The 21,605-nt window shown below is 39.5% G+C and overlaps 1 protein-coding gene across 7 annotated transcripts in view; it reads left to right on the top strand.

The window, feature by feature from the left end:
- The first annotated feature begins 5,220 nt into the window (after positions 1–5,220).
- PRDM2 (PR/SET domain 2) overlaps positions 5,221–21,605 on the top strand; it is a 135,110-nt gene continuing 118,725 nt past the window's right edge. For 4 of the 7 annotated variants that reach the window (XM_071217780.1, XM_071217776.1, XM_023591695.3 and 1 more), the window contains exon 1: positions 5,253–5,319. The gene's annotated coding sequence lies outside the window, so the exon portion shown is untranslated. Of the gene's footprint in view, positions 5,320–21,605 lie in introns of all 7 variants that reach the window. The other 3 variants (XM_012528965.4, XM_071217778.1, XM_071217779.1) reach the window with 3 other exon arrangements.

The following is a 21,605-nucleotide window of genomic DNA, read 5'->3' as shown; positions in this document are numbered from 1 at the left end:
TTATGTTTGTAAACTGGTCTGTATCTGGGCATAATTAAATTATGATTAGGGCTTTGACTGGTCCACATCAGTAGGGTATTGAGTCCCTGCCCCTTGGTGAGTGGGGACTCACAGATAAAAGACATGGCAAAGGACATGGAGTTTTAATGTTGGTGTTTTGATGCTGGAGCCTTGGGCTGGAGCCCTAGAAAGTAAGCACAGAGAGGAGTTTGGTTGTGAGGAAAGAGAAGCAAGCCCTGGGAAGAGAGGAACGCAGGAATCCTGAACCTTGGCAGACGTTGGCAGCCATTTTGCTCCAACACGTGGCATCAGACTTTGGTGAGGGAAGTGACTTAGGCTTTATGGCACGGTAACTGTAAGCTTCTACCCCAAATAAATGCCTTTTATAAAAACCAATCAATTTCTGGTATCTTGCATCAGCACTTCTTCTGCTGATTAATATAGGTACTTGCTAGTGAGCTCATTAGACCTTCCTCATCTCAGTTATGTCAGTGGTAAAACAAGGATACTGGGAGTGCTGTTTATCACCTTGGCTTGTTATGAGGAGCGAATGAGATAATCCACTTATAATACCTACAATAGAACCCAGCTGAGAGTAAGTCCTTGGAGAATGTAAGTCTGTTCTATGCTGAGCAGGAGATCTGTGGTTCTCATTAGAAACATAGGTTGTCTTTTTAAAAAAACTTACTGTGGAAAAAAAATATATAACTTACATTATATATTTGCTATTTTAACCATTTTTAAGTGTGCAATTCCATGGCCTTAATTATATTCACAATGTTGTGCAACCATCACCTACTATTGATTTCCAAAACTTTTTCATCATCCCAAACAGAATCTCTGTACCCATTAAGCAAGAATTCGCCATTTCTCACTCCTCCCCCAGCCCCTGTTGACCTCTAATCTACTTTCTGTCTCCATGAATTTGCTTAATCGAGATATTTCATATATGGGGAATCATACCATCTTTGTGGTTTGGTGTCTGGCTTATTTCACTTGGCATAGTTTTCAAGGCTTATCCTTATACATGTTGTAGCATGTATAGAACTTGATTCCTTTTTCCAGTTGAGCAGTATTCCATTGTATGGCTAGACCACATTTGCTTATCCATTCATCTGTTGATGGATATCTTTTGGCTATTTTTGAATAATGCTGTGATGAACACTGGTGTACAGTGTCTGCTGTATCCCTGTTTTTGGGGTATATACCTAGAAATGGAATTGCTGGATCATATGGAAATGCTGTTTAACTTTTTAAGATATTGCCAACTTTTTACAGAGGCTGCACCATTTTATATTCCTACCAACAATGCACGAAGGTTCCAATTTCTCCATATCCTCACCAACACTTTTATTTTCCATATATATTTTTAAAAAAATAAAAACCATCCTAATGGATATGAAGTGGCATCTCATTGTGGTTTTGATTTGCATTTCCCTGATGACTAATGATGTTGAGCATCTATTCAACTGCTTATTGGCCATATGTGTATCTTCTTTGGAGAAATGTCTGTTTAGGTCTTTTGCCCATTTTGAAAATGGGTGTCTTTTTGTTGGTGAGTTGAAAGAATTCTTTATAATTCTTGTCAGATATATGATTTGAAACTATTTTCTTGCAATGTGTGGGCTGTCTTTTTACATTCTTGAAATGTCTTTTGATGCACAAACATTTTTTCTTTTGTTGATTTTGGTGTCAAATCTAAGAATTTGAGGTCATAAAGATCTACTGCTTTTTTCTTCTTAAAGTTTTTATGGTTTTAGTTCTTACATTAGGTCATTAATCCATTTTTAGTTAGTTTTTGTAGATTGTGTGAAGTAGGGGTTCACCTTCATTCTTTTGCATGTGGAAATCCAGTTTTCCTAGCACCATTTATGAAGAGACTTTTCTTTCCCCATCTAATGAGCTTGGTACCCTTAGTCAAAAAACAACTGGTCAGGGAAGCCGACTTGGCCCAATGGATAGGGCATCTGCCTACCACATGGGAGGTCTGCGGTTTAAACCCCTGGCCTCCTTGACCTGTGTGGAGCTGGCCCACGCGCAGTGCTGATGCTCCCGTGTAGGGGAGCCCCATGCACAAGGAGTGCTCCCCATAAGGAGAGCTGCCCAGCGCAAAAGAAAGTGCAGCCTGCCCAAGCATGGTGCCACACACACGGAGAACTGATGCAAGATGATGCAACAAAAAGAGACACAGATTCCCATGTCACTGACAATAACAGAAACGGACAAAGAAGAACACAGCAAGTGGACACAGAGAACAGACAACTTGGGGGTGGGGGGAAGAGAAGAGAAATAAATAAAAATAAATCTTTAAAAAAAAGCAATTGGTCATAGATGTATGGTCTTATTTCTGGATTCTTAATTCTATTCCATTGGTTTATACATCCATCCTTATACCAGTATCACACCACTTTGATTATTGCAGCTTTGAAGAAAGTTTTGAAATCTGGAAGTGTGAGTACTCGGACTTTGTTTTTCTTTTTCAAAATTATCTTTACTCTTTTGGACCCTTTGCAATCCCATATCAATTTAAGGATTGGCTTTTCCATTTCTGCAAAAGAGCTGTTGGAATTTTGATATTGTATGACTCTGTAGATCACTTTGGTAGTACTGACATATTAACAACATTAAGTCTTCCCATCCGTAAACATGAGCCGTGTTTCCATTTATTTTTAAAAATTTCTTTTGGCAATATTTTGTAGTTTTCAGTGTATAGGTGTTTTACCTCCCAGTTTATTCCTGGGTATTTTATTCTTTTATATACTATTGTAAATGGAATCTTTTTGAATTTAATTTTAACTTTTAATCTTTTTAAAAAGTTAATAGATCACACAAAATATTACATTTAAAAAGGAATCATTTCCTTAAAAGTCTTTTCAGGTTTTTCATTGCTGGTGATTTTTGTGTGCTGATACTGTGTTTTATAACTTGGTATCATATATTGCCTTTTAAATGCACAACATCCTTGGTTCACAACATATCTGCTCTAAGACTTTTTCCTCCATTATGTATTTAGTCTTTACTATGTGCCAGATACTGTTCTGAGACATTGCGGTGAATGACAGCATGGTACTAACATACCAAGGTACAAAATCAGCTAGTACCTACACTGGGCTTTCATTCATGTTGTGGAATTAGACAAAGATTGCATTTGAGAATTCCAGCCCCTAATATAGAAATGGCCCATGAGCTGTGATGACAACATGTCTTGAATTCTGTCTCTTATCCTTCTGTAGGACATTTCATCTTTTCAGGGTCAAAAGAGTAATAATATTCAGCATATCTGACAGATAATAAACACTCATCAAATTATATTGTATTCTCAATAGTTCTTATCTTTTATAAAAATTAAATTGGCAAAATGTGTATAATTGTTTACCCTGGGGAATAGCACAGATTGAAAATTATAAACATGTTCAAGAAGAATATACCAATGAAAAATACATGATGGCTGATTAAGGAGGAATTTAGAGATGTTGAGGGAGGATATACACAGTGTGGTAGGCTAAATAATGCCCCAAAGATATGTTCAGGTTCTCATTCCTGGAACCTGTGAATGTTATCTCATATGGGAAAAAAGTCTTTGCAGTGAGATTAAGGATTTTGAGATGAGATTATCCTGGACCATCAGGGTGGCCCTATATGCAGTTTTGTGTATCCTCCTAAGAGGGAGGCAAAGGGAGATTTTATGCACGCAGAGAAGGCAGTGATCTGAAGATGGAGGAGAGAGATTTGAAGATGTTGGTCTTGAAGAATGGAGTGATGTGGCCACAGCTAAAGAAGGTTGGTAGCCACCAGAAGCTGGAAGAGGCAAGGAATAAATTCTTCCATAGAGTCTCTGGAGGGAGTGTAGCTCTGTCTCCTTGATTCAGGTCCAGGGATGCTGATTTTGGAGCTGTGGACTGTGGAACTGTGAAACAGTAAATTTCTGTTGTTTTAAGCCACCAGGTTTGTGGCAGTTTGTTAGAGCAGCCGCAGGAAACTAAGACACCCAGTTATTCTAATCTCAGAGATGACAACCACTGACTACTCTGTCCGCTATTTCTTGGCCTGATGCTATCTAGTATATGTTCTGGTTCACCATGTCACTTTTAACTTAACACTCTTCTATTTTCCTTTTGTGCTCCTTATATTTAGTGGAAGGCGGCAGTTTTTCTTTTACATTTCTTATTTTACGTCAAGGTTTTGATGGTGGATGGAATGGTGGGGTCTCCCTGACTTTTTTGCAGACACCACAAATAATTTTGATTCACCGAAGATGGGAAAGTCCGACGACGGCTCTGTCGCACAGCAATCCTGGTCCACTCATTTAGTGACAAGCACCCTGTGTATCTCCCAGAAATAGGGTCTCTTTCCCCAGAACAATGCAAGAAACAGTCTTGAGGTTTGAGTTCCTATTTTCTTAGACTCTGTCCTGACCCTGCCACTTTTCACGGCCTCAATACAATTTATTCTAATGAGGTTATCTTCATCTGTTCACTATAACCGACTAGGTCTTTGGTTACATCTTCACTCCTCTAGAATAAGATCAGAACTCCCAACTTTCTATCTCATCTCCAGCTGCCTGCTAGACATGTTCCCTGGATGTCCAACAGATATCTCCAGTTTAACCCAGTTTATCTCCATAAGGACAAGACTAATGTTATATTCTCTGCCGTCACCACCAACACACGGTGGGCAGCCAATAAATATTTGCTTTTAATGAATGAACAAATAAACAGCTGCATTTGCCTTTTGGAGTTTGATCTTTTAGGGTGAGGCAAGACTTGTCCTTTCAGCATAAGAGACGCTGTCGCTTGACTGTCGAAAATGTTTATCCATTCGACAGATACTAAACGATCCCCCCTCCCCGCCCCCCTTTTTTTTGAGGCTGTGGATTTCTTAAACAATTGTTAAAAATCTCGCAGAATCTCCATCCTTTCCTGCTGTCAGACTGGACACGGTGAGCCACAGGGGTTTCCTCTCAGAGGCGCTGCCCGAGGGGTGCACGGTACCCCCGCGGGGCGGCCGGGTCAGCGCTAGTCCTGGTCGCCGCGCGTCCGGTCTCTGCCGCGCCCCGGGGCTGGAGCCCTCGAACAACGGCGCGCGCAGTGCAGCGTCCCCGAGACCGCCTCTCGGTCGGCGCTAAGGAGGTCGGTGACCCCAGGGCGACGAAGGCCGAGAGGCCCCCGGTCGCGGCCGGCGCCGCCCGACGTCATTTCCGACCGGAGCCAAGATGGCGGCGGCGCGGCAGCGGGCGCCGGGGCGGGCGGAGCGGCGGCGGCGGCGGCGGCGCGGGCCACGGCTCTCGGCGCTCTGAGACGCGGCGCGCGGCGGGAGCAGGTAAGAAGCGGCCGGGCGAGCAGCCTCTGGGCGCCGGGACGCTCGTGCTCTCCTGCACTACTGGAGCCTCGCGGCCGCCCGAGGAACCAAACAGCGGGGTCGACACGCCAGCGGACGCGGGCGCCGCGGGGGTCTGGGCGGGCGGCGCACCCCTCGCGGTGGTCGCCGGACGTCCCGGGAGCAGCGGCAGGCGGGAGCCCGGGAACAATGCGTGCCCCGGGCAGCGGGCGGCCCCGGTGGTCCCTCGGGTGGGTGGCGGCCCTGCGGTGGGCGCGGCCGGGCGTCCTGACCAGCCCGCGTCCTAGCACCCCGGCCCGGCCTTGGGGCTCCTCCGCGGGGAAGTTGCGGGGTTCGCTTTTGTCACCGTTGTGCGTCGCGCGGCCGGCGAGGGGGACGCAGTGGGCTGTGGTGCGGCGATGCCCGGGCGCGTGCTGCTCAAAGTCCACGTCGGACACAGCGGTCCCCGCGGACTGAAGGTGCACATGGGGCTCCCGGGACCGTTTGAATTTTTCCAGTCGTTTTGCTCCTCTCTTTTGTGTTTCAGCTAAACGTGTCTTTCACATTTGCATTCCCGATTTGTTTTGTGTCTTGAGTCTTTGTGTCCCCTAAATAGTTTTGTGTGGTTTAAACCTGGAAATTCTCAGTGTTCCCATAACCCCATCCTTTAAAAAAAAAAGAACAAAACAAAAACAAGAAAACCCCCAACAGATGTACACTTATATATTATTGATTTCGTCACCAAAGAGACCCGTGAACCAATTTTCGATGGTGGTAAGTGCGACCTGAAGCAAACCTAAAACTGGTCAGTGTTATTCCCAAAATCTCCGTGGTGCCCCCGATCCAGGAGTGAACGGCCGAGCCTGGGGCTTGCTGCGCCTGCGACCCGCAGTCGGCCAGCGCGCTGCCCCAACGGTCCCACTACCCACTGGGAAGCACACAGTCTGTGAACCCAGCAGCTGTAATTACCCCCTGAAGGGATGAGATTCGTGCTAGTCCCTCATTTTCAATTCAGTGTTGTACTGAGGTTTTGAGTTTAGTAGAAAAGTGGATCGCCTTTTGCTGAATCTCAGGAGGTCTTTAGTTCTTTTTACCCAGGCACTAAAATGATTGTACGCAGAACGCGACCAAAATGTTGCTTAACGTTTTTGTTTACTACAGGTTTATTGTTAAAATCTACAGCAACGTTGAGCAACACACGGACCCTTTCAATGATTCTCTCTTACCTACAATAGCAGAGACTTCTTTCACCGGTTTGATCAGTTGTGTCCAAGAATTGGAAAAATGGAGGCTTTGAAAAACAGATATGAGATTTGCTGTACAAATATTAAGGAAGAGGAACTGAGAAAGATAATCAAACTTTCTTTTCAAAGTAGGGTTTGTGTTTATGAGATGGGATGCGGCTGCCCCATAATTTCTAGAAGTTTCCTTAAAAACACTTGCCACATTCTTTTACATTTAGAAACTCATTTTAACCTTAGAAGGACCTTTAAATAAAGATCATCTTATTGACCTCTTAATTTCAAGCTGTGGAAACTGAAATAGAAATTCATGATGGGATTAAAACTCTCTCACAACTTCTGTCATCTCGGGGCTCTTTTACTGTATCACCCAACACATCGTGTTTAGTTTGATTTATTTGAAAATGATACATTTAGAAGTGCCTAGAAAAGTGCCTGGCATAGTAATAATACATAATAAATGTTTCCTCTTGTTGATTCTGAAAAAGGATTCTTTGCATGAAAAATTGGTATATTCAGGAATATTTGTTTTTTTCTCATTGCATGGACAGTGCCTGAAACAACAGTTTACATTTGTAAGAATGTATTAGTTTTGTACAAATAAAACTTCACAAAAGATTCTCACTGTAGACCGTTTGGAAAATAGAGACAGGCACAAAGAAAGAATAGAAATCTTTCCACTTTTGAGATAAGCACTGTTAACATATTGGCCCACCTCCTCCTCGTCTCTTGCAGTGCACATGTGTGTATAATTAGTCAGTGTGCATATAATCTTATGTTTTTGTACTTATATTTCCTTAAAGAATTGTCATTTCTATATATTTACATTTTATACAGAATTAATATCATATTATGGATATCGTTTGTAACTCGTCTTTGCTTACTAAATTGTTAACATTTAGCCATGTCATTAAATCTTCTTTAATATGATTTTTAATGGGTACATAATATAAGGATGGGCTATAATTTATTCGTCAACTCCATGTTGATTAGTAGGTTTGTATAGCCAAGATTTCCTCTTCATTAAGATACGTTTAAAAGTTTTTCCGATTGTGAATTTTAAAGTTCTGTAATCTTTTAAGACGTGAAGATGTAAATTTTGTTTCTCAGCCTCTAAATACTCATTTTTCCTACTGTTGCAGTTACGAGATGTAACGCTTCATTTCAGCTCCCTTTTGCTCTCTTTGTCAGCTGTATTTGTACAGTTTTATATGTATATCTGCACACACATCTTTTGGATAATTATTTTATATTTTATTTATTCAGGGCACTGTTTCTTTAAGCTGGCCATCTCTTTTCAAGTTTTGGATCTGATTTACAAACCTTTTAAGTCATGTTAAATCATATGTTTCTGGGTTGGAAAGCACCTTAGCCTATTTACTATTTTTACTATGTCTTCTGACTTGCTTTTCATGGTATTTTCAATACCCATGCAGAAAAAAAACCCCTGTGGGCTGGAACTGAAAAATACACAGAAAGGAGAGAAAGGTGAGTGGGTGGACAGTTGGGGAAAATTTGGCAACCTTGTGGGGAGCCAATGTGTAGATTCGGGGAGTTTCCAGATGACAGGGACATTACCTGACAGTCATCCTGTGGACGAGTGTCCATGGCTTCATGGTTGGTGTGGTGCACATCAGCCACACCGCCGCCTTGCACGGCATCTGGTTAGAGTCTGGGCCAGTGTTCGGGCTCCTCCTTTTGAAGTAACTGGAGCTTACAGTTAGAGCTGTCAAAGTCATCCTCATGCAGCGGTGGAAAGCTGTAAACTCCGTTGCAAGGGCGCGCTGCTTATGCTCCATGAACGTATTTCTCCACCTCAGCACTGTAGACATTTTGGACTGGATCGTTCTTTGTTGCAGGGACTTGGTGGGCAGTCCTGTACATTGTAGGATATTTAGCAGTATCCTTGGCCTTTTCCCACTAGACATGTAGTCTCCAGACATTGGCAGAGGTCCCTGGCGAGCAAAATCATCCCTGTTGAAACTGCTGCATTCAAGGAAGGCTTGTCCGACTGGATCAGACTTGAATCACTGAAACAGTTTATGGTATCTCTTTAGTCAAAGAACTGTAGAATAGACTCCACAGTTTCTGTGAGGCCTGCCTTGAAGCTGGGGAACGAACTTAGTGGTTTCTTGAAGCTCTTCCTGCTTTTGGTTTTATAACTTCATAGAATGGCTGGTTTCAGCAGTTTTGCCTTGGTGGCTCTTTTGTGGTAAGAGAGAAAGCAGTGTGAGGTCTCCTGGAGCTTATGAAGGAGTTTTCATGTCAGTGGATAAGATTTCTCAAAATGAAGATGAAATTATTACTAAATTTAAATAAATTTGCATAGAGTTGATGCATGGTGAATAATTTAAACTTGTGGTCCATTATACTGAATAGCCTAAAAAAACCAGTTGTCTTTTCTTGTAGAAAATGTGACTTAAACAACCTCTTAATGGTTGATGGTAGAAGCGAAACTATTGTTTTTCCATAAATCTCCTTTTTTTAAAAGCAATCAGTTCAGGGTTATGCACAGACAATGATATGATGATTTATCCTAAAGAAATAAGGTTTACTTTTGAAGTGTTTACCTAACTGTAACCTATTACATTTTAATTTAAAGATAGTTTATTGATCTTAATGGAAAACAAGCATCATTAATTAATGCAGCTTTCCCTAGGGGGTAGAGTATGAATTGTCATATCTTTATTTCTAATGTATAAATTGATTGAATTCTTTTTGTGGCATTAGTAATCGTTCGTCAGAACTGGCCGATATAAAAATGATAAAGAGGTGTGCTATTGGAGCCACATTTGGTAATGGGGTAGTTTTCTGAATTACAGAGTATCTGCATAGTTTCACTGGAATGAATGCATGTGTCATTGAAATAGTCTTTCTTAAGAATGCCTTTCATTCCCCACCCCATGTCCTTGAAGCGTGAAATAGAGTTATTGTATGGAGCAAATTGGGTTCATTTAGAGTGAAATCTACTTATTATGTTTTTCTCAGTACTACATAAAATTTATTTTCAGAGTCTTGGTTCGTGTCATGCATATGTTGTATTTTCACTTATTCGTGCTCTGGAATATGCTATAAAGGAGGTTTCACTGAATACTTACATATTTTCCAGCTATTTTAGTGAGAAGAGTATTTCGTAGCTCTTACATTAAATCATATGATAGATTTTGCTTTGAAAGAGCTAAATTACTTCTTGGCTCAACTTGCTTGAAATATGTAAAGCTAAGTGCAACTGTTAGTTTGATTACAGTGGACAGTCTGTCTGGAAATTGGTAAAACTCACACATTTTATATGTGCTTGTATGTAGTTCCACTAAGACTATGTTTGCTCTGGTGGGAAAATTTGGTGGCATTTTCAGATAATTTAAATGATGTCATCAACATTTGAAAAGAATTCACTGAATTCTTATATACCTCAATATGAATCCCATGTATCATCCAAGACCTTATTAATACAGTATAAATTAAACATAATTTGAAGTCTCAATATAAAATTGGCAATCTAAATGTTTCTCATTTTGTGATGCTTATTTTAGGGACTTTGCCATAATTCTGAAAGACCTACTTGTAAGTACACCTGAAAGCAGGAGTTTTAAAAAGGAGGTCTCAGGATAAATTGAGATTCTTAACTATAGGGCTCTATTACCGTGTGTTAGAGGACATGGAACAGATCAGTTCACCTGTGTCGGGAGGTAAACGTTGCATGGATGTGTCTCTGTAACAATTTAACTGAGCCCTACCTCCGTGCGTAGAGGGACCCTAACACAAATCAAACCTTGACACCTTGGTCAGTTAATTCCCTCTTGCCTCTTCGTATTTGTAAAGTGGGGACCATGATTGCTTCTCTCTTTCACTGGAGTATTTTTGAAATGAGAAGATAAAGAATATGCAAACAGTTTGTGATACTTTAGCTTTTTCAGACCTTGAAAACATTTTTCTTAGATAGTCCTTCCAGTAGATCTTGAGAGAGAACACAGCAGGATTGTTGAGAGAAGCCCTTCTAAGTCATCTGAAGCTTTTAGACCCCTCTGCTACTGAAGCAAGCTGGAGAGAGTGGGGAGTGGCTTCTTTTCTAGTCCCTTCCATGCCTTACACAAAGCCAAATCCTTCATCTTCTCTTCTCTGGATATTTTTCCTCCTGTATTTTCCTTGTTTACAGAAACTTCTAAAGCTTCATCCCCAATCTGGAATGGCCTGGCTGTGCTGGGCCCTTCTCCCACTTGCTCTGTAGCTTTCCATGTGACTGTCTGGTTTCTCCTCAAAGTCAGAGACCCTAAAACAGAGTTCACCACTTATGCCTAAATATGTTCCTCCTCCAGCTACTCCATCTTTGAAATAGATTCCTATTCCTGTTCTTCCAGGCAGTCACATTCCGAATTCTGGGCTCATCTTTGTCATCCCTTTCCCCTTCTTATTCAGCTTGTTAACATGTTCTGTCCAGTCTTTCTCTGCAGTCTCCTCTTTTTTAGTTCCTTTTCAACCATTATCTTATCCCTTATCATCTCGGGTTCTTACCTGGCTTGCCCGGTTCAGGTCTTTCTGGTTGCCCACTCCCCATCTACTTCCTCGCTCTTTCCTGGCAGTTGAATCTTTTAAAAATATCCTGCCTTGTTTTGTTTATGGCCCCTCCTCAGTCACCAACTGCTGTGGCTGTTCTGTGGCGGGTTCCCTGGGCCAGGGCTGCCCTCCTGATGGGCCCTGGTGAAAATAGGCCCTTTATCCCGGCAGGCCTTCAGGGCTCTTCTTTTTAAGTACTTCCTCTTCCGTCTCTCTGTAAAGACCTCCTGGAGTGGGAACCTGACCCACAGGGTCAAGTTTAAGTTTAACCTGGAACTGAAGACCCCAGTATAATTGCCCCATCTTTTCTAGTATTGCTCTGCACAGACCCTTGCTTGAGTCACACACTGTATCTCTCACCGGGGCAGACAGGCAGGCAGAGACAGGCTTTCAATTTCACCCCTTTTATCGGAAACGTTTAGGCATTTATCTTTACCGTGAAACAAAACTACGAATAGTTTTGAGGAAACATACTTGAAAAAAAGAAAAACTCATGCTTGTGCCGTGGGCTTCTTTAGCTATAGAGTAGTCTGTGTCACAAACGTAGCTCTGGAAACCGTAGGTATGGCTGTTATTTTAAAATGCTCTTGAAGTATTTACATATTTGGAAGATAGACCCTCCCAAGCCTCAGAGCTTATATGTAAAATAGAGGAGTCTCTCCCTACCAAAATAAAAAAATGCTCTAATGAAATATTGGGCAAAGTCCTGTAGAATCTTGTAGTGATATAAATATACCTGGCACCAGTTAATGTTGGGGTTTAAGATATATTTAGGGGATTTGAATCTCTGGACTGACAATGTGATAGCCAGGTCCTGAGCCTCAACAGACTCCAGCACCTACAATCTGATCTATTGGACTTACCACACTCAGCTAAGATGGAGTTGAAGAAGGACAACCACCACACCATGGAGCCTAGAGTGATTACAACTGAAAATGGGAGGATTGCATCCAGCATCCATGTGGAATCCTAGCCTCCTCTTGACATAGAGGTGCAATGGACACAACCAATTCAATGTCCACATAGAAGAGGTGGCATTGGATTGGGAAAAGTGGACATGGTGGCTGATGGGTATGGGGAAAGGCAGGAAGAGATGAGAGGTGGAGGCGTCTTTGGGACATGGAGCTGCCCTGGATGGTGCTTCAGAGGTAATCACCGGACATTGTAAATCCTCACAGGGCCCACTGGATGGAATGGAGGAGAGTATGGGCCATGATGTGAACCATTGTCTATGAGGTGCAGAGGTGCCCAAAGATGTACTTACCAAATCCAATGGATGTGTCATGATGATGGGAACGAGTGTTGTTGGGGGGGGGGAGAGGGGGGGTGGGGGTGTGGGGTTGAATGGGACCTCACATATATATTTTTAATGTAATATTATTACAAAGTCAATAAAAAAAAAAATTAAAAAAAAAATATACCTGGCACCTTAGCAAAACATAGTTTAAGTTGTCACTCTGTCTAGTATGACCTCAGCTTTGTTTTAGATTATTGAATTCAGGAAGCCTCTGTCATTTTGTGTGTAGTTTGTGTAAAATGAGTTTTCCTATGTATCTTATTAATATGTAGGAAAACCCAAAAAAGCTCTGAGCAGTCAGTTGAAGGATGACTATATCAAAGTTTTATTGAATCTACGTGAGAAAATGAATACTTGGTGCAAGGACTGTTTTGTCTGCACTACTGTGGCTTTCCTCCCTTTTTCAGGACATTCAGAAGTATTTTGCAGGGTTCCGGAAAATCTCTCAGTTTTAAGTGTTTAATCATAAAAGTCACCCTGAATTGGGAACTTCAGTGGAAGAATAGTAACTCAGAAGGGTCATCTGAGAATTCCTTTGGCTTTAGGAATTGTGAAATGAGCTATCATCTGGCAACTTGCCTTAGAAGTTTTGTGTGAGTTGGAAGTTTAGAATTTGAGTGTTACAGTAGTTTTGGGATTTTATACATTTAACATTGGGAAAATGTTAGAAATTTATCTTTTTATAGAAACTTCTTTGATTTTTATAATATTTTATGAATGTGCAGTCAACAGTTGGTTAAATTATACTCTTCCTGAGAGTATTGGGAGTTTTAATAATTTTGAATCAGCAGCATAGTTCCTACCGGAGTAGGAGCTGATTGGAAAGCAGTAGCTTTCTTACCCATCCCTACTTTTTTGTGTTGACTTTTACAGCTATATTTTTTGGCAATTAGTCTTGAAAATAAGGAAAGGAAATTAACTTTAAAAATTCAAGGATACTAAAGAGGAATAGAAATATCTCAGAGAAAAACTCATCTGATTGCTTAGCTTCAGACATGTTTTATATGACTGATAACAGAATATAAAGTGTAGGCGGTGGACTTGGCCCAGTGGTTAGGGCGTCCGCCTACCACATGGGAGGTCCACGGTTCAAACTGGTGGGCCTCCTTGACCCGTGTGCAGCTGGCCCATGCGCAGTGCTGATGCATGGGAGGAGTGCTGTGCCACGCAGGGGTGTCCCCTGCGTAGGGAAGCGCCACGTGCAAGGAGTGCACCCTGTAAGGAGAGCCGCCCAGTGCGAAAGAAAGTGCAGCCTGCCCAGGAATGGTGCCACCCACACGGAGAGCTGACACAACAAGATGATGCAACAAAAAGAAACACAGATTCCCGTGCCGCTGACAACAACAGAAGTGGACAAAGAAGATGCAACAAATAGACACAGAGAACAGGCAACCGGGGTGGGGCGGGGGGGAAGGGGAGAGAAATAAATAAATAAACCTTAAAAAAAAAAAAAAATATATATATATATATATATAAAAGAATATAAAGTGTAAAGGTTTAAAATAAAGCTTTTCAGTTCACTGTGAAAAAAAAAATTCAAGAGTATTTTGACTGGATGGAGTTACCTTATCCAGGAAAATTGACATTGATTCTTTTGTTTATAGTACCATGGGGAGGAATATCCTACTATTATAGTGAGAGGTAAGAGAATATGTTTTCATTTCTTTAGAGAAACTATTTCTAAGTAGAGGATTAGAGGAAATTAGTGTATAAACCCTAAACAAAGCCTGAGATTTATGTTATACTAAATTACATATTCAGTGTTATATAATGATGTAGATGTGTAAATTTAATCAAAATAAGGGAGAGCATACGTTAATAGATGTTCATAGCAGCAATCAGGTAAATGATAATCAATCATCCCTATACATTTATTTCTAAGCTAGTGCTTTTTAAATAGATGCTTAGAATAGTATTTTTTGAGAATTTTCTCTTTAATACTTTTTTTAAAAAATAAAATGAAGGGATATTCTGGGGGATAAAAACCAAACAGTAGAGTGCCACAATCTGAATGTGCATTTATAGTACTTTCCTAACCTATCAGCAGGGCTCTTGTTTGACATTGGCATTGTTTAATCAGGGAAACTATTGACTTCAGAGCTCTGTATCCTACGTTTTTCAAATAAAATTTCTAATCAACCTTATTGGAGCTCTGCAGGGTAAAATACCTTGCCCTCTACAGCCTTTCGGAGCTGCGAACCCTCAGCTCTTCCTCTCTGCCAAGTGGAAGGTCCTCCTACTATGTATAGCCATGGCACTCCGCTTCCATATTTAGGCTTGACCTGTGAACTTGGGGTGTCAGGCTCTGGGATATTTGTCTATAGTGTACTGGGCCTCACTGGGAAACTGATTAGTCAAAATGGAGAAATCACTGGTTGGTTTGTGAGCTATTCTGTTCCTTGTATATCCTCAGGTTTTTTTTTTTTAAAGAGGTACCAGAGATTGAACTCAGGACCTTATACATGGGAAGCAGGAGCTCAACCACTGAGCTACACCTGCTCCCCTCTCAGACTTTTATAGGCAGTAAAATTCTTCCACATGGTGTACTTTGTATTTTGGCTTGAGTAGGGGGTTCTAGGGGGTTGGAGACATGAGAAATTTCAGGCAGAAAGAGTTTACCCCCTAATTTTTACTCTATTTTCGGTCTCTCTGCCTCTCTTTCCCTCCTTCCCCTTTCCACCCCACCCCAAACCACTTATTTTTCAAATGGTAAACATCAAGTCTGATTTTCACTTTAGCTTACTTAATTTGATAATATAGTCTGCATTTTCAAAGAAAGGTTGGGGGTATATATTTAGGGTGAAATTAGATGATTACTCTTGTGAAATAAATTGTATTCATTATTTTAGAAAAGGAAGACTTGTGATTTTTCATTTAGCAAATTTCTGGACAGATTCAATATTTATGAGTTATGTGCTGTTGCTTAATCTAACTAATGGGAGCTAAATGTTTCCGTATGGAAGAGTTAAATTGTAATATGGTGATTCTGTTCTTTTGGTCGAAATTATTGCTGGTAGTTTTCTATGACAGTGAGTACTTTGACAGTGGTTGCAAATTCTAGATATTTTATTTATCTAGAAGTTTCTTGATTACAGGAATCTCTTGGTAGAAGTTAAGGTCAGTATTCAACACTGCAGATTACTCTTGCTATAAGCTTAACCAACTCTGATTTGTCACAATGATATTTATTTATCATTAAGGATCTACTTTATGCCATAATTAATTTCAGAATATTCTTTTTCTTACGTTGGCCATAACTTTCCAAGACTCCATTCACAAAATGTTGTTTTTAAAAGTTTTTTCTCTTGTATCTCATCCATGTTTTCCATGCATTTAGTCTTGCATATTTTGATAAAACCATACCTAGTTCCTTTATTCCTGTTTTATTATTTGTCCACAAGCTATATGTTGCTTCCTGAGTCTTAAATTTCTCATGTTTTTTTCTGTGATTCTTAATGTTATGATGTGGAATATTTTTGTAACTTAAGAAAGTAATTATAAAAAATACCAGTGACCTCTAAGTGAATGTTGCCAACTTAGTTATTTTTCTAAATAGCCCCAGAAGATCTAAACTGATCCTAAAGAATAATTATTAAAATAATATCAGAGATTTATAGGTAAATGCACAAATCAAATCAAATAATGAATTTTTTTTCCAGTTGGAGACAAACAAATCTTGCCTTTCATATACTTCTGTAGACTTTACAAGTCTGCAGAAGGCAATTTAACCAGTTATGTGTATGTTACATTAATGTGAATTCTCTAATCTGCTGTATTTCAGAGGATTAGTGGTGGAAAGAGATGGCAGGAGCAGCAGGGACCCAGGGACAGGTGTATCCCATCATAGTTGTAGATTTTCTGGTCATTGGACTTCCAGCCAGCTTTAAAAGTTGTTGAGGTTGTCTTAACACTTTAAAGAACCAGTATTTGAATATAGGCCATAATTCTTTTATTGTTGCACTTTTGATACTGATCATTTATAATCAAATCATCTTCATAATATTAATTAAGTTAAATATTTGTAACAATGATTTGTTTAAGATTTGAGAGCATTATCTTGGAAAGTATAGTATTTAAGTATATTATTTAAAAGGTCATTATGTCTATTATTAAAACCTTAGTTATCTAAAGTAGAGATAAAGGTCTTTTTTGTAAAAGAGTGTATGCTTAATAAAGTATAGTTGGTAATAAAAATTTCACATGCTTTAATTTTTATTTACCTGCCTAATGTACTTTACCTACCCCTTCTAGGATTGATAAATCTCAACCAAGTGAAATAGGAAGGTAGCATAGAAATATTCAAGAAGGTATGGTCACAAATCCAAAAAAGAGACTAAGACATAAACAAGGATCAGAAAAGCCCTAGGAATTTTAAGATCTTCAGCGTTTTGCCATTGGAAAAGTGGAAGCACTTGTTTGGCTTTTTTTTTTAATTTTAAATTTTATTTGTTTTATTTGATATACTTGCTAAGGTGACAGTGATCTGTATGGAAAGATCCCTCTCTTCCTCTGTACTAGTAGGATTGATAGCTGAAGTTCTTGCATTTAGTAAAATTTCGGCCTTGAGGTGCTGTATATTATATAGTTAAGTGGGTTTGTAAAACACTGCCATCTAAGCGATCACTGAATCTGCACGTTGTGTAGGATCTCTAGGAGGCTTCTATGGGCAATGCTGGAAATACTTTAAGGAAATCACTCCATCAAGAGCTTTTAGACTTATTTTAACTAGTCCTATGGGTATGACAGCTCAGAGTTTCTCACCTGGGAGGGTATTTGTATGTAGGTATTTTTGGTTGTCAGAACACTTGGAGGCACTGCTGGCATTGATTGTACCAGGCAGTGCCACATGGCCGGTGATATAAGGGACATTCGCTGCAGCCACGCGCAGGGAAGTGTTGTCCAGCAGTGGGCTGCTGTTGAGAAACACTGCCTGAAGTCTCACTTCTTTTCTTTTAACACTCCTTGTTTTCAGTTAGTTCAATAAAAAATTGAATTTTCAGAAATACCACCTGATAAGTGTCAGATTTGCAATGTTTTTGATATTATAAAATATTTTAGGAGTATAGTTTGACAATGTCCTAAGTCAAGAGGGAGAGAAAAAATGTGGGTCTGGGTTTTAGTGACTAGGATTAGAAGTGATAGAAGGATTAGAGAGAGGTGAATAGTTGAATCCTTAAACAAGGTGTCAAGACCCTTATTTTCTCTGGAAAGAAATGCATGAATTCCTGTTTGTACATACAGAGAGAAGATTATTAATCATATGGAAATTTGAATTACATTGTAGTTTTTATTAAGAAAAATTCAAGAATCATTGGGAAAACAAAGGAAAATATTTAAGTACTTAAATGTTTTAGTTGTCTGGTATCAGCCAGAATATTTCTAATATTTGGATTGTGTCTGTGAGCTCACAGCTACAAAAGGGGAGGAAAAGGAAAGGAGGCATGTCACATACAGAGGGAAAAACAAATGAAAAGCAGAGGAAAAGAAGGCAGCCTCTCAGAAAATGGCAGCTCTATCCTCTTGGGTCCTCAGTATAAAAACCTTGGTGTCATCCCTGACTTCCTCTCTTTCATACCTAACATCTAATCCAGCAGCACATCCTGGGGACTCTAGTTTAAGAATATATCCAGAATTCAACTACTTTTCATATCTCTGCAAGCCATCATCATCTCTTGCCCATCTGAGCCATTAGCCTCCTTAAGATGTTTTACTGCCTCCACCCTGCTCATGTACATCTTTTTAAAAATCTGAGTCACATTAGGTCGTTTCTGCCTTGAGCCTCCCAAGATGGAAAAGCCATAGGCATTCTGGTGAACAAGGCTCACCCTGCAAAATCCATTCCTAATCTGCCCCCACCCCCACCGCATCAGTCACCTCTGTGACTTTCCTTCTTACTTACCATCCTTCTTCTCAAACACCCAGGCACTCTACCGAATGGGACTTCCTCCCTGCATGGCACATAGCTCTTCTCTGTCTGGCTTTTATGCATGTGTCCCCTTCTCAGGGAGGCCTTCTCTGACCACACTGTTGGATTTGCAGGCTTTATTTTTCTTGAAAATAATCATTTTTCTTGAAAAATAATCATGTCAGATAATCATTTTGATTATCTGACATATTGCATATTCTATTAATTACTGGTTGTTACATCCTTACTTGACCATAAGGGCAGGGATCTTTGTGCAGTTCACTGCACAAGAATGGTACTTGGTGCATAATAGGTGTTCAGCAAGGGACAGGAATCAGAAGTTGTTGGAGAAACATGGCTAAGAAGAAAAAGCAGTGATCCAAATTGTGAGACCCTGGCTGAGTTACCTTAGCCCCTAGATTCTGCTTTGGTCATTGAGGACACTAGTATTTATACCTGTAGAGTTCTTGTGAAAAATATGTTGGTGATAGGAACTTCAGGTCCAGCTGGGAGTTCTTCCTTTTGAAAAATGTGGTATTTGTATGAAATTTTTACTTTTCCAGTTTCTCTCTTCCTTAGAATTGAAGCTAGAATTTTCCATTTTGATAAAGAACCCAAAATGAGCAGGTTACTTGTAAATCGATGATGTTTAGTAACTAGTGAAAACTTGAAATACGGAATATGTTATATACCTAATCCTAGATAGGCTTATGAAAATGTGTCTTTTAATTATCTTTTGAGCATATGTTCACATTGTTTTTCAAGATACTTTAAGTTACATTTTTTCCCCTTTTTCAGAGCTGCTGCTTCCTTAATCTACTTTGTTGTTTTTAAATTGAGGTGATATTCACAAGGTGCTAGAGTTTTTTGAAAAGGCTTCTTATAATTATGGGTAGATACTCTGCTCTGGTTTTTCAAGAAAGGCCCATTTATTTTTGAGGCACTTCTCAAGTCATGTGGTCTTTGAACTTTGGGGACTGTTTTGCTTATGAGTATTGATATAAATTTAAACTATTGTAGATGCATGGCATGTCATCCATGAATGTTGACTGTAGAAGGATGCCTTTCTTGTAGTATAGTATCAGTTTTGTCCTGAAACGCTGGGGATGAAACTTAATTTGATTCTTTTTTGTGTAAATTAGTAAAAATTTGCAGCCACTGTGCCCAGTTTCCTTGTTGATTTCAGGAGATAAACTGAGCTGATTGTGTTAATTCAGATTCAAGGAATTATCTGAATCTTGGCTTGTGTAGATTTACTGTCTACTTGCAATATTAATGAAATCAGGTAGCTTTTACAGTTTTAACATAAATAGGGTATCCCCACTCTCCCCAAACATATCCATTAGTTATTGAACTTTGTAAGCTGACATTGAAACATCACAACAGTGTTGTGTTGTACCAGCTTTTTAAAAAACTTTCACAGTGCAATGTGTTATTTTTCTGAAGCAAACCAAAGGTAAATTTTGCTTGGTTCTGTCTGCTATAGCAGCATTAGAGGGAGAATCTTTTATACATTGGTAATAGAGGAAAAATAAACCAGATTGCAAATTCTTTTTTTTTTTTAAATCTTAAACCGTGTACCAAGTTTTTGGTTCAAATTGTGTAGGATAAGGTAAACTTAAATTGTATTCTATTAACCGATATGAATGAATTTTTGTAAGCATCATTATGTTGAAGTAAACTTTAGAAAATAAAAAAAAATGAACTAGGTAATAAATGTGACATTCCTAGCACAATGCCTGCTGGTCTTTTGTCCTTGGAAGATGCTTCATAAATGAGTTTTGACAGTGTTGCTGCTGCTGATTCTCATGAGAGGTGAAAGACAAACCAAGGGAAATGGTAAAACATCCTATGAAAGTTTAGACCAGGGCAGGTGAAACCCCTAACGTTTTTATACACTTCCAGGGTCGTGAGGTGTCACACCAGGACTACTTACTGAGTGGGGTGGTGGAGGGGGTTGAGGTGATGGTGTCTGCACAGCTCGGGCTGCTGTCCTCATCACTGCTTTACACTCAAATGTATACTTTTAACTTCATAATGATTTCAAGTCTCAGAGGAAAGGGTCATTTATATTCAATATACCGTGCCTATGAAGGAAGGACACATTAAAGGTACAGGAGAAATATGCTCAATATTAAAAATGAAAGCATGGACTTCTTGGGTTAACCTTCAGTTATCTGAAATTTTATGTACGAAATGCTAGTACTGAGCTCTCTAGCAAGATGCAAATTATAGAATGTATTCCCTGTGCCAATTATGAATAAAAAATAGGTCAGCTGACCAGGCTCTAATTTAGATGATCTTAAATATAGTGTTTGCTTGTTCAAGGTGATCAGGTGAGTGTGATTCAATAGCTCAAGAAAAACAACAACAACATACTATCCTAATTAAAGACCTGGGGTAAAATGTCAAAGCACAATTGTTTATGACAGAGGACTAGTAATATATTCTTCTAGTATGAAGAATGTCATTAAATTACACATTCCTTGGTTTATTAACAATTAGAACATCAAGTTACACTGTAAGCAAAGTCCTATCGGTCAGGGACGGAAAGCTAAGTTGTAAACAAGTTCATGAAGAAATAGGAATATTATGCATAATGGGATGTGTATGTGTGCATGTTGGAAACATTTAGACGCTTACAGTAGAAGTTCTACTTAAAGCACTATGATCTTCATATATTATGGAATCTTTTCAACACAAATGACTAGGGTGTATGCCTCAGAAAGCTGTTTTCATAGATTATTTAGAGACAAGGATGTCATATGATTTTGTAAGAACTGATTTTGTTTTCTTGTTATTTTCTATACTACAAACATATCTCTGAAAAAAGTTTTTTAAGGAATAATTGTAGCTCTTTCCAAACATCTTTCATGAAAACATTTGCATTTTACTGCAAGTTTTTTGTTCTGTTCCTCAAAAGACCCCCTTTGGTCATTGTTAGTAAATCTACTGTTCTTCCTCAAGAATTTGAAAAACAAAGTAATTCAATGGGCTCAAATTATGTTTACATTAAACATAGTACAATATAAGTAAAAGAGGGACATTTAATTTCATAATAAGTTATTCAGCAATGCTTTGTGTTTCTATTAACAGAGCTAATTTATTTGTTCTTAGGAATGATGCAGTTCCAAAGCAAAAGTTTGATGTCATTCTAATGAGTGTGCTTTCAGGTCTGGAGTACAGTGAAGCCCTAGTAAAGATTAGTAAGAAATCTATTTTATTGTAGATAATAAATCGGAGAAGAATGCTCTCAGCATAGATTGAAGTTGAACCAGCATGGAGCTGCTTT

This window comes from Dasypus novemcinctus, chromosome 9, assembly GCF_030445035.2.
Source record: "Dasypus novemcinctus isolate mDasNov1 chromosome 9, mDasNov1.1.hap2, whole genome shotgun sequence".
In the NCBI taxonomy this organism is placed as follows: Eukaryota; Metazoa; Chordata; class Mammalia; order Cingulata; family Dasypodidae; genus Dasypus; species Dasypus novemcinctus.
The sequence above is the reverse complement of the archived record's forward strand: the minus strand, read 5'-3'. Positions and strand labels throughout refer to the sequence as shown.